Genomic DNA, 17,721 nt, shown 5'->3' with positions numbered 1-17,721 from the left:
GCCCCAGAGTCACCCCATTTTCTGGGCTGCAGTTCTTCCCAGCCTCCTGCCCTAGCCTACCTTAGCCACCCCAGCACACTCCCAGTGGGGTCAGCCTTCACCTCCTTCTGCAGAGTGCCCTCAGCACCTCTTCAGCAGCCTTGTCCCTGTTCGCTCTAGCGCTTTCTCCCCACCCAGAGCCCCCTGGGGCAGCCATCGCTACTTCACTTCTCAACCCATCCCCAGCATGGAGAGCCCATCCTGTCAAGGCTGATGCAGATCGGGTTTCCCCTGCTGAATGGCAGGTGGGGCCCCTAACAGACCCAGGTCCAACCCCTGGGTTTGGGGCAAGTCAGGGTTGCAGCGATTACCTGGGAGTGACAGGTTTGGGGCGTGCATACTTCCCTTGAACCCCTAGCTGTGATGATCTCATGTGGATGACGAGGTGACAGGATCTGAGGGTTGCAAACATCCTTCCAGCTCTGACACCCTGAGATTGTAAAATGAACTGAAAACTTGCTGAGCAGTGCGGGGAGGATCTCTCGCCAAAGACTCAGACCTCTTTCCTCCAGTGTCTGCCTGGCCAACACCCTAAGTTCATGATCATAGGGCACCACCCATTACTTCCGCTTCAAAACAGCTCGAAGGGATTCATCTTTTCTCAGTCCTGGTCCTCCCTTGAAGCATCCTCCTGAGACTTCTGACTTGGCTGATGACATCCGAATCTATAGATCACTCAGGCTTCGAATCTCTGAGCCAGGGCTGCCTGGCTGGCCCAGTTAAGTGTCAAATTTTGGATTTTGATTCAAGTCATGATCTCAGGGTCCTGGGATTTAGCCCCAAGTCCAGCTCTGCCCTGGGTGTAAAGCCTGCTTAGGTTTCTCTCCCTCTCCCTCTGCCCCTCCTCACCCCAATTAAAAAAAAAAAAATAGCCAAAGTCCATTTGAACTCCGACCTTTTGACTTCAAAGCTAGGGTCTTGGACCATACACTTACCTCTTCTGAGTGAAGGGTTTGGAGGGGTATGAGATCTGTCCAACTTCAATTTAAAAAACAAACGAAAACCCAAAGAACCCAGAACCGACTTGAGCTCCTAGCTCTCCCTCAGTGCTTCCCAGTGCAGCATAAGCCCTGCGGTTTCCAGTTTCTTGCTCATCGCCCCCGAAGCTATTCCTGCTCCAGGGTCAGCCCGTCCATCCTGTGGTGTGGGCCACAAGCTGCCCACTGCTCTGTTCCTCGGGCACCTCCCCTTGCCACTCCAGATGCCACACCACAGCCCACGGGGTTGTTCACAGACACAGAATGAACCACGGCACTCCCCAGAGTAAAATCTCAACAACTCCTACACCACACATTCGCGGCACTCATCTGGCTCAGGGACGATGATGGGCTGGCTGGTGAATGTTCAACCGTAGTCATCCAGGGAAAACTGGATTCAACTTCAGACATGTGAATACTCCCACTGTGGCTGCCTTCAAGCTACCAACAGGACGCTCTCGCATGAGGAGCTGGGAAGGAACACCCAGAGGACACCGTCATCCAGTGTTTCCTGGATACAGTTCCAGGGGCTGCTAATGACTTCAAGGACAGAGATGAGAGTAAAATGCAATAAATTCATTAGACTGTGATGAGTTTTGAATATTTGTTGTATTTCATTATATATTTACTTGAATATGATTTAATTTTAAATGGTGAATTTAACAGCTCTTTAAATACCTGGAAATGTGACCATGAGCTCTCACAAAACAACACGAGTCAATGCCAGCACAGAACTGCCTGCAACCAAGCTGGTCTCTATCTTGCTGGGGCTGTAATGTGGGGCTCTTGGCTTGGGAATTGAACCTCATCAGCCTGCTCGTGGATTTTTCCCTGGTTTCTGATGACTGAGTTCTACCTGGTTGGTCCTGTCCTCCTCTAGGCATGTGCACACTTGGGAAATCAGTACTCTGACTTGGAGCCAGACAGAAGGGAGTGCTAGAGGCATATTCCAGAGTCTGCAAACCTGAAGGACAGATGACCCAAAAATGTCAGGATGTGGAAAGTTATCTGTGGAATTGAGATACAACATATACTCAATATTTAACCTTTAATCCATGCATTCTTTTCATTTATGGAAAACAAAGTGCAGATGGTGTTGGAAAGGCCCTGGAATCTGATAGAATGCCATTCGCCATCATTCTGTTGTTTTTCATTATGTGAAGTCCATGGGATTGTAGAGATTCATGGTTGGCATTGCATAGATCGCTGTAGCAGAATTTTCCTTGTGTCAGTCAGCCTTCATCTCTGATAGCCATTTTAAAGACGGGGAGTTAAAATGGAAAGGAACCCTGTTCAAGGAGGGAACAGCAACAGTACTGTAGTTTTCCCTGAAGCCTATTCATAGCAATGATGCTGGTGCAATCTCACCTGTGAACTGGCCTGATCCTTGGACAAGGATGCTGGGTTCTTTGACCATGCCTTGCATTTGCCATAAGGGACTCTGAGCTCTCAGGAGTCTTCACAGGCCATTTGCTGTTGGCTTGGACATTCTTCTGGTCCACTGTATCTTGTTTCTTCCTCTGCTCCCCTGAGTACCCCTTCCCTGACCATCCTGATAGACTTGGTCATTCATTTTCTCTGCTGCCAGAAAGGCTCATCTGGACCTCTGTGGTGACCCTTACCACACTGTAATACCACCATTGTCATCATCATGGCCACTCGTGTTTGTGAATACTTGCAAGGTGCAAAGCCTGGAGCTGGGTAGTCTGAGTCGCTTTTATGTCTGTGTCCCCCTGACCCTTGTTCTCTGAGCTCCTGGGAGGCAGGGAGCATGTTTAATATATCTTAGTCCTCTTAGTCTAGGGACTAACATAATATTGGGTTTATGGTAGATATCCTATAAATATTTGGTAAAGGAACTTACGTGAATTGATTTGTAGCCATGCCTTTTACAAAATCAACCTCATTTCTATTTAATATTCTAACAAAGTGGCTTTAGTCCTTTGTCTTTTGTGAGAAGGTCCTTCCTTTCTCTCAAGGTCTGTTCTCCCTTAATAAAGGTAGGTCCACAAGTCTACAAACTCAGCCAGTTTCTCCTTCCTTCCCTCTGGGGCTGAGACTAAAGAACTCCATTGCTAGGATCAGAAGCTATTACCTGCGAATGTCCACAGCGCAGTCACACTGACCCTGTTCCCGATGCTGTGATGCATGTCCCATCACTGGCTGTTCCTGTGCTTCCCTTAGAGTCTCCCTCATGGAGTTGAGGGATTCAGCTTGGATAATCAAAATACAGTGTATGTACCCCATGTAGGAGGATGTCATGGGAGTGTCATTACTAAGTACTCCTAATTGATGAGCTCAGACTTCAATTTTGGATTTATAACTGGTTTGCTTCTGTACAGCTCCATCACCTCAGTGGATGGTATGACCACTTACTTGTTAACTAAAATCATCCCTTTATCACTCCTCATCTGACTCTATGTAATTCTATCTTATTTTTGAAATCTAGTTCTCTTGACACCAGCCATTTCCGGTATTTCCCAGCAATCGAGATGTCTCCACGGTGATGCTGGTAACTTCCACCTGACTTACCCAAGGGACTTATCTGGGAGGTCCACCTTGGGGCTATTGGGTCTAAAGCAGGAGTTATAAATCCCCTTTTTGCCTCCTTGCACTTTAGTGCGAAAGAAAGCTGGAGAAAACGGAAGTGAGGTGGTTGGAGGAGAAGGACCTCATTTTTTTGCTCAAATAAATCACTTCACAAAATACATATGTAATTGTTCCCATCAGCATGGCAACATGCTGGGATTTCTTGCAGAAAGAGGCACTGCCCCATTTGTCTGCTCCCCTTAGAACACAATTTCTGAGTGAGTCGTTTCTTTTGCTGTCTCTATGGTATATGGCATGAGGAGGAAATCTATCCTGCTCCTACCAGAAAATCGTATGCTTATATGGTTACTATAGCCAACGCATATGGACAGACTGGGTACTTTGGTGTCTAGGATTGGGTTTTCTGAGTCATCCATAGCCAGCCCTGATAGTTAGGGATTTAGTGCCATTCTGTATTTATAGCGTACCTAGGGTCTGTTATCCCCCACCTGGCATGAGGTATACAGAGATGGTTGACAAACCTCACTGTGTCCCAGGAGTTTCTGGTTTGAGGACGTGGACTGGGAGAGGCAGGCAAGGATTGTGACTCAGGAAACACATTTCACAGACACTGCTTCTGGAAAATTCAAGGAAAGGCAAGGTAGACCAGTGTTCATGCAGACATTGGAACCTTTCCTTAGCAAGTCCCCAGCAACTAATGCAATTCTGGAATTCAGGGTTGGGATTATAGGATTAGACAGGATTTTTCCGGAATGGCCGAGGGCCTCCTCTTCCCATGTAGAAAGAGACCTTAATACAGTTCTTAGGCACATGATCTTCACTGAGAAGGCTTTAATTTTTTTTTTTTTTTAACTGAGGTACAAGCCAATAGATAGTAAAATGGAAGATTTTAAGCTTTCAGTTTGGGGAATTCTGATGATCATGTACACCTGTGTAGCTACCACTCAAAAAATAAATTATAGCGCAATTTCAATCTCCAAGAGAGATCACTCATACCCCTTTCCAATCAACTGCCAACCACCATGTCCCTACCTTGATTCTTCTAGATTAATTTTCATTATTCTAGATCAATATACATGGGATCATAAAGTATGTACCTTCTTGTGTCTAGCTTTTTAAAATTTTAAGATTTATTCGTTTGGGTTTTTCTATCAGTGGTTCATTCCTTTTTATTCTATGACAATTCATTTATCCATTCACCTTCTGTTTCTAGGTTTTTTTCAGTTGTTATGAAAAAGGTGACCATGACCATCCAGTACAGCTTTCCTTGTAGACATAAGTTTTTATTTCTCTTGGTGAATACCTATGAGTGGAATTGCTGAATCATGGTGGAGTCATGCGTTTAACTTTATGGAAACTAACAAACACGTCTCCTTCGTGGGTGTGCCAACCTACACTCCCATGTGAAGGTGAGCTCTGGCTAGCTCTGATCGCAGCATCACTGGTACTTGTGAAATAGTATCTCATCGTGGAGAGTTTTAACTGGTTTACTGCACTGGTTTGGCTCCTTTCACACAATCCTCCTAGATGCACACAGACTACCATTTAGGTAGGTTTGATGATATCTTGCAATGTTTGCAGCCCAGGAAGTGGATCCTTGCCCAGTCAGCCAGGTGGTTCAAGGAAGCACCAGCTCATGCTGTGTGGTATAATAAAAAATAGACACTTGATCTTTGTCCCTGATTCCTGGCACAGAGCTCCTAAAATCCTTAGGATTTCCTGAATGGTAGGAGTGTCTTTTATTACTCCTGAGTCTCTGCTTTTGAATTTACCTGAGTTTAGCTAAAGGAGGTGAATCTTGGCAGCTCTCTAGAAAGCCTCAGGATGGGGGTTGGTTGTAGGAGAAACCAACCCCGGGGAGTGGGGGTAGTGGAGGATTAGAGGATTCAAATTTTTAGCCTCACTCCCTGACCTCGAGAGAGGAGAGAGGCTGGAGATTTACTTTACTCACCAATGGCCATGATTTAATCCATCATAAATTTAAAAAAATAAATACTTGGATAAAAAAAATACTTGAATTAGAAACTCTGGAACAATGAGGCTAACAGAGCTTCTGTGTTTGTAAATACAATAGCTGTAGGGAAGGGAGCACATCTGAAGAAGGCGTGGAAGCTCTGTCCACCCCATCTACACACTTTGCCCTATGAATCTCTCTTCCATTTGGCTGTTCCTTCGTACCTTTTATAATAAAACCATATCTGTAAGCAGAGTTGCTTTCCTGGGTTTTGTGAATCATTCTAGCCAATTATCAAGGCTGAAGGGGCGTTGTGGAAACCCTGAATTTACAGGTGACCGGGCAGAAGTGCAGGTTGCCTGGAGACTCTGACATCTGAAGCAAGGACAGTGGTGGGACTGATCCCTTAGATTGTGGGGTCTTCCCTAGATCTGGGTGCTTAGTGTCAGAACTGAACTGAATCGTCAGATCCTCAGCTCATGTTGGAGGAGAATCTGAGATGCAGTGTAGAAACATTGTTATGTTACTTGAGGAGAAACCCTACAGGTTGACCTGTAGCTACCCTTCTGTTCCTGTTTTCTGTGGGCACATAATATTAAGGTGTCCATGAAAGGGTGGGACCTGTCAGTGTTAGGACTGAAAACTGAAGAGAGAGCCCTGTGAGAAACGCCCATGCTCGCTTTACAACCTTTCTTGCTATAAAAGCAGACATTTCTGTGGATCTGCCAGGTGCTATTTATCTGATAAAGATAAAGAGAGAGTAGTAATGTCTTAGGAAAATGAAAGCTACAGTCTACTGAGCACTGACTGTGTCTCCGCCCTCTGTGCGTACTTTCCAAATGCCCTAAGGAGAGAAGGAAGCTACTAAGCCTGAGAAAGGTGAGGTGAGTTCTCTAAGGTCAAAGGTCAAGCACGTGAGTCTTTGCCTCATGGACAGCGTAGAAGATGCTGCCCTCCCTCCGCTTTAGACAGTCTCACTGACCACTGGCTGAGCGATGACGTGATTTGGGACCTTTCCAGCCTCAGTATTCTAGAACGCGTTGGCTATTCTTTCTAATACTGGTCCCCGGTCACCCAAGGGACTGCTCTCTCTTGTCTGTGTGGGGGATGCGCAGGCGGGTCCTGAGTTATGTGCATCCATTTCCTCGGGCTCTCCTATCGCTCTGATAAGAGGATGCCACACGTGGAACTGTGCTGCTCTAGGGTGACAGCAGTCAGTCACACTGTCCGTTCACCCACAGCGTCTACGGCTTCATTCTGGTCTGCTCAATAGCTCCATTTTCCAGCGACGGAAAAACAGGTGCCTTCTGTTTCATGGCATGTTCGGTGTCTTCCACAGAGTCTCCTGGGCCACATGTAGGCCTGGGAACCGCATGGCCCCCCAGACACGGAGAAGTCTTTCAGCCTCGGGCAGCCAGCCTCAGAAGGGAACGTCTCTGACTGTCAGTGAGACTTTGCTATATTGCCCAGGGTCCTTCCCATTCCCACTTCCAGAGACCAGAGCAAACCTTTCTTTTTTTTTTTTTTTTTTTTTTTAATTTTATTTATTTAACAGAGAGAGAGAGAGATCACAAGTAGTCAGAGAGGCAGGCAGAGGGGGAGGAGGAAGCAGGCCCCCCGCCGAGCAGAGAGCCCAACGCAGGGCTCAATCCCAGGATCCTGGGATCATGACCGGAGCCGAAGGCAGAGGCTCAACCCACTGAGCCACCCAGGCGCCCCAGAGCAAACCTGTCTTTAACCAGACTTTCCTCAACTTGGATTTAAATCTGAAAACCTACAGAGAAAAACAGTAGATCCATAAGGACTTGGAGGCCAGAGCAAGTATTTGATGAGCTTTTGCATTTAATTGAGAAGAGAAACAAGTAGTCTGAGCTACGTTACTCAGGGTGGGCCAGACTCTGTAAAATGGAATAATCGCACTGTGTGTTAAGGGCCCTCAGCTTCCTCCTCTTCCTCCCTGTAGCCCCAGCCCTGATCTAAAGTTGTTGGTCCTCCTTGCCCATGACCAACCTTGCCTGTGAGACCATCTCTATTCCCATAACCCATAGACCATCCCACACTCATCATTCCCCCTGCTGGGAGGGTGTTTTCTCCCCATTCTATAGGTGGGCAGACTGATGCTCAAAAGCAGTAAGTGGCTCGCCTTTGAGGCCACAGGGTGGTGAGGATCCTGACTTGAGGCCAGATCTTCTGACTTCTCCTCCAGGGTTTCTGCCACCTCATGCTGGCTCCTTGCCAACCTCAGCATCCAAGTTCCCCACCAGGTACACTGTGAACTGGGATCCCAGGCAGGAATATCTCCCCAACATCCTTGGCAAATAATCTGTTCTTGGGGTGATTTTCAGAACCATACACTCCATTGCTCCTGGGGTTTCTCCCCTGGGTGCTCTGTAGGCAGATCTGTCCTTCTGTGCCTGAAACAGATCATATGACATCCCCCTCCCTTATTGGCTACTTTTCTAAGAGCACCATCTTCCACCCAACACCCTGACCAAGAGCCTGGGGGTGAGCTCAGCCTCCACACCTGAGTCCAGTGTCCTTGCCTTCTTCATAGCTTTTAATCCAGTCCCCTTCTCTGCACACACTGCTCCTGCCTCGGGTCGGGCATTAGTCATTCTCACGACTACAACTGGAATAGACTCAGACAAGATTCCCTCGTAGCTGGTGTCCTGGGTGTCTTGCCCTCTCTCGCTCAGGGAAGGAGAGTTCTTTGGCTGGAAGCAACAGAGACTTACACTAGTAACTTAAACAGAAGGGACTGCATTTACTTACAGGACTGAACAGAGAGCTGACAAGCCAGGCTTGGAGCAGGAAGACATTGAGGGTCTCACTGGTGAGAATAAACCCGCCTCCTCTCACTTTACGTTTGTAAAGCAAATGTCCACTCTACTTGAACGACTGTGTGATCGTGTCTAGGGGGTAAGGGAGAAGAACCTGCTGAGGGCATGACCTCCTGGGGCCCTGAGTGAAGAGTTTGGAAGCAAGGGGATGAGAAAATGGGCAGTATCTTCGGGAGTCCATCGAAATCAAAGTTCGGAAGGCCACGCAAACAGTCATCAATAGAGAAGCCAGGCAAGAGGAGACGGGGAGGGTGAAAGGAAGAGGGATGGGGGCAGGGGGAGAAGAAATGAAGGAGGAAGAAAGGAAGATAAATGCACAACTAGGAGAGAAGGGAAGGCAGGTGGGGGGGGTGGAGACCATGTGAGATTTGACATGAGGCTGGAACCTAGGAAACCCTCCGTGTAGGCACGAAGAAGTTCTCTGAGGACATTTACCTCAGCCACGCTGGGCACAAGGGGAGTCAGGGGAACGAGCCCCACACCGGTCCTCAGTGTCCCCAAGTTGACAGGGCCCCTGAGACAGGCCTGTAGATTGGGAGGCAACTGGCCAGGAGAGGATGCAAGTAGTTAAGCCTCTTCAGCGCTAAGTTGTTCATGGTCCTATGTAAGGTGGATGTTACTGTCCCCCTCACAGATGAGGATGTCAGACTCAGCAGGATGGAGCCTTTGTCCATGTCATAGCTAGAAAGTGGGGCCCTGGCATCTGAGCGCAGAGCTCTCTGCTCTCCTCCACACAGTGCACAGAGCCTCTTTGCATATGAATTCAGGACCTGGGACTCAGGGAGGCTGGGGGAGGCCGAGGACTTGGGCTGGTGTGACAAGGGGACCTATGCACTGAACAGAGATGTTGCTGCATCAAGGTGACTTTCCCACCCAGCCCAGGAAGGCCCAGGCCTCACCTGGGCCATCCCATGTCTACAGCTGGGTAGGCAGCCTGGGTGGGGTGGGGGCGGGGAAGGTCAAGGGGGTGCGGGAGTGTTCTTCCCTGCCTTCTCTGAGCTGACCTTTCAATGTCAAACCAGGCTGCTCCCTCCCAGGTTTCTAGTACATTCCCAGCTGTTGATTGCTCCAGGGCCTGCAGGAATGGGTCCTGTGACCTGGCTGTTTTCTCAGCCCTGCACGGTCACAAGGGGTTGTTTTGTTTTCGGCACTGCTGGTAAGTCAAACCTTGCTGTGCGACATCTAATTTTGGCCTTCAAGCACCCTGGTTTTATCTCATTTCCAGGCCAGCCTCCATTTGTCATACCTTCCAACATGCCATCTGGAAATCCCATAACTACTCTGAAAGACAAGAGACCTTGTTGCTTGGAATTCTCTGCTTGTCTCCTAAGTAGGAGTCCGTGGACCGAATGCAAGTGAGCCATTAGGTCTGTGGAAAACGCCCAGTTCAGATGGATTTGTTTCCATTTAGATATTTTCTAGATCTTAGCCCATCCCTGCAAATAAATACTGGAAAAATTATCCAGTTACTTGGTTTGCCGTGGTCGGATGGAATACCGGTATCTCGGGCCTCAGTGCCGTTTTAGTGACTTCTCTGATTTGCCTGTCGCTGTGGTTAATAAGATCATCGTTAGCTTTTCCTTCCTTTTGGGAGGATCCTCGGAAATGCCAACGTTCTCTATGCCTTTGAAGGTAAAAAGGAAAAAAACTGGTGACCCAGAGCATCGTCACTCCCACCGCTGGACAGGGACTCTGCCTCCCATGGTCCCCTGCGCCCTGCTCTAATCGGACATGAGGTTCTTAGACGTCTCTGCTTAGGAAAAGTGACCTGTGTGTTCAACAGTCAACGCTGAGGAGAAAATGAAGTCTCTGCTTTGCCTAATAGATGGAATGAGAAAGTACTGAATACGTGAAAATGTTTTGGACATGATGGAACATACAGGAATGTCAGCCATTGTTATGATCATGGCACTCCTCTGTCAGGATCTGGGAACCATCAACTTTGCCCTAAAATGACTCTGGCCCTGACTCTTCATTGAAGTGTACACAATCAAAGACTGTCTGAGTCTGCTTGCCTGACCATAAGGTCCGTTCTTAGCACTGCGATGAATCCACAGAAATGCAGTTTTAATTCCGGAAGCATTGCCGAGTAGCATAAGACTTGAGTTTAGTCTTTTGGAGACTTGAGGGAACACACGACACAGCAGAAGTTCTCACAGCTATCTTTAGGAATAAGGCTTCATTGCAGTCTTTGTCACCAGTGCCTGCTTCCTCTCCCCTGTTGTGGGCTACAGCCACGTCTTCTGGTCTCCAAGCTCCGGCCAGCCCCCTTTTCAAGACCACTTTCCCCCTCTCACAGCTGTCCTCTTGGTCCCCTGGCTGACTGCCACGAAAGATTTAGAATCTTGCTTCTATTCATGCTTCTGCTGAAAGTCACAGAGAGGAAAAGTTAAGAATAATTTATGCCGTATTCTCATCTTTGTGACATATGCTGTAAAACTCATTCAAGCTGGGTCTAAATCTTCCTTTGGACTCCACATCCTATAGGTCTTGAGAGGTTGAGAGGTTGCATCTTAATAACCCGGGGTTATGGATAAGGAAGCGAAGGTGCAGGGGGTTGGTAGGACTCGCCTGACACACAGCGCCCTTAAAGGGTGGATCCTGGTCTTCAACCTGGGTTTTCTGGCTCCAAGTATGAGGATATGGAGCACTAGTCAAAGCACTGGTGTGGTACAGTGGGAATCACAGCTTCTGGGGGGAATAAATTTCATTTTGTTTTGCTGCCCACATTTCCAGCAGTGACACTGGCAGAGGGACGAGCAGGGTCAGGCTGAGACTAGGGATGGGGAACTGCCTTCAGGATGCTGCTGGGCTGACCCTCATCTCATTCGTGCTGCCCGAGCCCACCCCGAAGAGCACTGTGGCCTGGCCACCCTGATGAGGCCCCACTGACATGACAGGTTCCTTAGCACCCAAGCCGCTTTTCTAGATGGAATGCAAACCATTCCCTGTCTGGGGCCCTGCCAAGCCTTGGCAGGATCAAATGTGACATTCAGTTCCAGATTAATCCAAGTAGAAACAGTTTTCCCGCAGGTGTAGAAGGTGTAGAGATTATTTATTTATTTATTTATTTATTTATTATTTTCTGAAACCCCAAAACAGCTTTAACATCATGATTTTGGGTTTCTGTACCTAAGATGCATAAGCAGGGTTAAAATTTTTATAATGGGCATCCATAACCGTTCTACTAACAATGCCATCTTCTTATATTTCTTTAAGGTATGTTCCTTTCTTTTAAGCTCCATCCCAGGAATTTGAGCTAGAATTCAGGGATTCATAGAATTTTACAATGTGAGAGCAGAGGATGTGTCCAGTCTGCTCTCTGAATTCTCTCTATGACATTTCCTCCAAGCATCCTCCGCTTGGTCTCTCCCATTCACAGGCAACCTCCTATCTTACAGAGCAGTCCATTTCCCAACCGACAGCACCAACAGTCTGAGTGTCTGTATTGAACAGAATCAAGATGTGTAAGACCTTGGTGGAAGAGTAATTAGGTCTGGAGAGACCTGGAGCAACAGGAACTCTGGCTTCGTTGAGTTTTCCAAACTGTGAGCCCCATGACCTTGCCCGGCCAGAAGTCTTGACTTTTGGTGCCCTTCCCCTGCACTTTGACCATATCGAGGCTGACCAGCAGGCATGTATCTCTACTGTTTTGGAATAAATTAAATAAATTTAAGTTAATTTATTTATTAATTAACTGATTAGATGTATGTGAGTAGTCACCCAACTTTTTTTTTAATATAATTGTATGAAGGGGTGGTCAGGGCTGGGTGGACATTTTTCTGGGGGTTAAGAAATTACTTCTTGTTGAAAATTTAAATGTTGGGAAATTTTCAAATAATCGTTATTATACAGAGAATACAGATCAGAAAAATACATTTCTTTAATGATGGTTTATGATGCTTTAATGTCATCAGTTAGAGCAAAGTAGAAACATGATGCAACAGGATTTCTCAGTGTGGTCCCTGGGCCAGCATCATCAACATCAAGGGGACTTGCTATAAAGACAGCCTCACTCTACTGAATCAGAAACTCAGAGGATGGGACTCCGTGACCTGTGTTTTTACACATCCTCCAAGGGATTCCCATATATGCTGAAGCTTGAGATCCATGGTTGTACAGAATATTCTTCCTGGTCTATAACTGTGTGATGGCTAATTTTATGTGTCAACCTGGCTCGGCATTTGATTGGCCAAATATCTGTTTAGAAGTTGTGAAGAAATTTTAAAATTTAAATCAGTAGACCTTGGGTAAAGAGATTACCCTTCATATTGTGGGTGGGCCTCATCCAATCAGTTGAAGGGTATAAGAGAAAAGATCGCTCCACTGCGAAGGAAGAAATTCTACTTCTAAAAAGCCCTGGAACTCAAGACCCCCAACATCAACTCCTGTTGAAATGTCCAGTCTGCCAGCCAGTCCTTTCTCCCCCTCTCCTTAATCTATCCATCCGATTCGCTCTGTTTCTCCGGAGAATCTTGACTAATACAAACAACATTAGAATCTATTCTCCGCAATCTTTCTCTCTTAGCCTGAAACCAGCTGCACAGTTTTTCTCAGTACAGGACTGCAGACAGCTACTTCCATTAGGCAGGAGTTAGGATAGTCATGAAACTTAATAACTATCCATGAATTAGAATATTAACTAGGAGCTTAAATTTTGTAGGTATACATGATTTGGCAGAAACCATTTGGTTTGTGTCATTCCTTGGAAACTCTCCTTTTTTTTTTTTTAAGATTTTATTTATTCATTTGACAGACAGAGATTACAAGTAGGCAGAGAGGTAGGCGGGTGGGTGTGGGGGGTGGGAAGCAGGATACCTGCTGAGCAGAGAGCCCAATGTGGGGCTTGATCCCAGGACCCTGAGATCATTACCCAAGCCGAAGGCAGAGGCTTAACCCACTGAGCCACCCAGGTGCCCCAGGAAGCTTCTTTATTGAAAAAATCCCAGCTTTCAGTGCGCAGTTTAAAACCAGATGGATCTGAATTTGAGTCCCCACTGTTACTCACTAGATGACCTCAGGCAAGTCATAGGAGAGCCATGTTTTCCTAATCAGTGAAACAAAATTACTAACATTTTTTGCTTCAATGGCTCTAATAAAGCTTCTGGCACATCCAGAACACCATTTTATGTCAGGCTTATAGTAGGCATTCAGGGAATGATAACTATTATTATTCAGCTAGTTACTTCTAGAAGTGGAGCTATACTAGAAATTTACCACTGTCAACTGGGAGTTCTAGGCAGCTGTTCTCTGGTTAATCCTGGGTTTATTGTAATGTAGCAGAGATAACACTTCCAAGTGTAATCAGTACATCAATGTGGTTATTTGGGCAATACACTAGGCACTGAGTGGGAAGAGATAAATCTTAAGAAGATGGAAGACACAGTAGCAGCCTTTGGTGGCATGAAACACCAAAGCCAAGGAGGAAGAGTGTGAAGGATTTACCTATATGTTATTGTAGAAAGAAACCAGGCATGCCATAGGTTCTTGAAATTGGTACTAAAACAACACAGACTTTCAAGGAGGGCATAGTTGTAGGAGACATTATTTGCTGTAGACAATTCTAGAGATACAAATGAACATCATCAAAGAAAATGATGTTGTTTCCATCTGGGAAGAAGGCTGACCTATGCAAATAAGCATAGGTTGGTAAGTGAACTTAGCAAAGCCTGAAAAGGCTAAACCCTCTCATTCCTTGAAACACTCACTATATATTATGTTTAATTGTGCTAATAATTTTAAAAACCCAAATGCAATGAATGAAGTTTTAGAAAAATAATGGCCCAAATTAGTTCCGGAGAAAATGAGAAAAGTTATAGACACCAATAATTATTAAGGAAATTAAAGTGGCATTTAAAGACCTTCTACCTTTAAAACCTCAAGTCCAGATGGGTTATAGGTGAGTTTTATAAAACTTACAAGGAATAGTTAATTCCTGATTTTTATAAAGGACTCCATCAATAGGAAAAGAGAAAGTTTTCTGGCCTGTTTTATAAGTCTAATGTAATTTTTAATTCAAAATTCAGATAAGAACAATGCATGTAAAGAAAACAGTACTCTGATTTTACTACTTATTACTGTAGAAGGAAAAGTTCAAATCTTAGCTAAGTGAATGAAATAATATATTATTATTGGAGATTGCTATTTGATATTCAAGTGGTGGAGAGTTGTCTAAGTTTCAGGGAGGAGGTCTGAACTAGAGGAATAAATCTGAGACTTGGTGTATGGGTGATTTTGGAAGCTATGAAATTGGATGAACTCACAGAAGATTCTTTATAGAGGTCCTTTATCAGGTTGAGGAAGTTCCTTCTATTTCTAGTTTTCTGACAGTTTTTGTGTGGAATGAAGGTGGATTTTATGAAAATATTTCTACTGTGTCTACTGAAATGCCTATATGATATTTTTTCTTTTTTAATTGATAAAGGTGGTGAATTATACAGATGGATTTTCAAATTACCAATTGACCTTGCCTTCCTGGAATATCTTACTTGGTCTTGATGTATTATTTTTTTATATCATTGGATTTAATGTGCTAAAATTTTGTTTGGCTATTTTTATTTTTTGTATCGGTTTTCTTAGGGATATAGGTCTACAGTTTTCTTATAAAGTCCGTCTGGTTTTGCTGTCAGGGCAATGCTAACCAATCTCTCAGGATGGGTTGAAAAGTATTTCCTCTTTTACAATTTTCTGGAAGAGTTATATAAGATTGGAATTATGTCTTTCTTAAATGTTAGCTAATGAAACCATATGGGCCTGGAATTTTCTTTGTGGGAATATTTTAAAGTATAAATTTACTTTAAAAATAGATATAAAGATTTTTCAGATCATTTGTTTACTTTTTAGTGAACACTGATAATGGCTTTCATGGAATTTGTACATTTTATTTTACTTGTTGACTATGCTGGTCTCAAGTTTTCTACAATACGCTCTTTTTTCCTTTTAACAGCTGTGGAATCTATAATTTCTTTTTAATTATTATTTTTTATTAACATATAATATATTATTAGCCCCAGGGATACAGGTCTGTGAATTGCCAGGTTTACACACTTCACAGTACTCACCATAACACATACCCTCCCCAATGTCCATAACCCCACCACCCTCTCTCCAGCAACTCTCAATTTGTTTTGTGAGATTAAGAGTCTCTAATGGTTTGTCTCCCTCCCGATCCCATCTTGTTTCATTTATTCTTTTCCTACCCCCCAAATCCCCCACTTTGCCTCTCAACTTCCTCATTATCAGGGAGATCATATGATAGTTGTCTTTCTCTGATTGACTTAGTTCGCTAAGCATAATACCCTCTAGTTCCATCCACGTCATCGCAAATGGGAAGATTTCATTTCTTTTGATGGCTGCATATATATATATATACCACATCTTCTTTATCCATTCATCTATTGATGAACATCTAGGTTCTTTCCATAGTTTGGCTATTGTGGACATTGCTGTTATAAACATTTGGGTGCATGTGCCCCTTCGGATCACTACATTTGTATCTTTAGGGTAAATACCCAGTAGTGTAATTGCTGGGTCAACTTTTTGAGGAACCTCCATGCTGTTTTCCAGAGTGGTTGCACCACCTTGCCTTCTCACCAACAGTGTAGGAGGGTTCCCCTTTCTCTGCATCCTCGCCAGCATCTGTCTTTTCCTGACTTGTTAATTTTAGCCATTCTGACTGGTGTGAGGTGGAATCTCATTGTGGTTTTGATTTGTATTTCCCTGATGCCGAGTGATATGGAGCACTTTTTCATGTGTCTGTTGGCCATAGCTGTAGAATCTATAATTATATCAAATCTACCACTCCTAACATTAGTAGTTTGAGTTCTTCTTTCCTATTTTGTGAGCAGTCTGACCAAGGGCTTATCAATTTAATTGATCTTATTTATTATTTATTTGTTTATTTATTTATATGTTTTTTAAAGTCTTTATTTATTTGACATAACAGGAGAAGGAATACAAGCAGGGGGAGAGGGAAAGGAAAAGGCAGGCTTCCGGCTGAGCAGGGAGCCTGGTGTGGGGCTCCATCCCAGGGCCCTGGGATCCTGACCTGAGCTGAAGGTAGACGCTTTATGACTGAGCCACCCAGGCACCTCTGATCTTTTTTTGTTTTGTTTTTTTAACCCTCCAGCTTTTTAATTTCACTGATTTTTTTCTCTTGTTCTTCTACTTTGTATTTTTTGATTTATGCCCTAATCTTTTTTCTTTGTTTCTCCTGCTTACTCTGGGTGTTATTTATTCTCTTTTATTTTTTTAAGATGGCAGCTGATAATCATAGATTTGAGATTTTCCCTGCTTTCAAACCAAGTTAGTGCTGTAACGTCCTTCTAAGTATTGCTTGATTCCTGTCCTACCAGTTTTGATGAGTCATATTTTGGCACTCAATCCATTGCTTGGGTTTTCCCATTATGATGGATAATTTCCCTGCAGCCTCGCACGTGTGGCCATTTTTTATTGATTGTTGGGCACTGTTACTTTTTATCCTTGTGTGCTGGCTATTTTTGTTTTCTTGCTTTTTTTTTTTTTAAGCTTCCTCCTGGGATATGATTAAGTTTACTTAGAAACAGTTTGACCCTTTCAGGTCATGCCTTTAAATTTCTTAGGGCGGTTGTGGGGGGTGGGGTGATGGGAGTTGGAGCTTTGTTTACTCTAGGGGTAATCATTTCCTACTCCTGAAGCAAGATTCCACCTAATGCCTCATGGTTTGCAAAGTTTTCATTCTGGCTTGTGGGAAGAGACCCTGTTCTGATCCTGTGTGAATGCTGGGTACCCCTCCCTCCACTGTGGACAGGTGGTTCTTTCCTAGTCTTTGGTAGTTTCTCCATACACACGTGCTGATGGGTACTTTGCTACATACTTAAAGAGGACCCTTTCTCTGGAGTTCTCTGGAGTTTCGCGAGCTTGTGTGTTATCCTGACCCAGGGCCATGCTAATCTTCTCTGTATCACTCCAAGTTTAGTGCATGTGCTGCGGAAGCAAGCGCCGGATTTCTCTGGAGTTCTCTCTTTGCTCAGCTCTGTCTTGCTCCAGGTCCTCAGGAATTGTCTCGGTATCTTTGGACGCTGGCTTTGTCTCCTCCAGTCATGGAGTCTGCAAGCTGTGCCAGGGTCCCCTCCCTCTACCCTGGAAATTCTCTGGTCAGTGAGCTGGGCAATCATGGGGATCATTTGTTTCCTCTCTCCTAGGGATCCCTGTACTTCGTGTCTGATGTGCCCTGTGCTGAAAACTGCTCTTTGGGATATTTGGTCAGTCCTGCCCAATCCCCATCCCCACCCCCAGGGGTTCTTGTGAGAGGGGGGGAGGAGGAGGGTAAGTCTGGTCCTTTGTTACTCCATCTTGGCCATTTAAACCTCATAAACATCTC

The 17,721-nt window shown here is 44.9% G+C and overlaps 1 non-coding gene across 1 annotated transcript; it reads right to left on the bottom strand.

Annotated features, from left to right (window-relative positions):
• Positions 1-17,234: 17,234 nt before the first annotated feature.
• LOC131830993 (U6 spliceosomal RNA) lies at positions 17,235-17,336 on the bottom strand. The gene has a single exon (XR_009353516.1). It is a non-coding gene; the product is annotated as a U6 spliceosomal RNA (small nuclear RNA).
• Positions 17,337-17,721: the final 385 nt, after the last annotated feature.

Source organism: Mustela lutreola, chromosome 4 (genome assembly GCF_030435805.1).
Source record: "Mustela lutreola isolate mMusLut2 chromosome 4, mMusLut2.pri, whole genome shotgun sequence".
NCBI classification, from domain to species: Eukaryota; Metazoa; Chordata; class Mammalia; order Carnivora; family Mustelidae; genus Mustela; species Mustela lutreola.
Note: the sequence above shows the minus strand (reverse complement) of the source record. Positions and strands in the feature narration are given on the sequence as shown.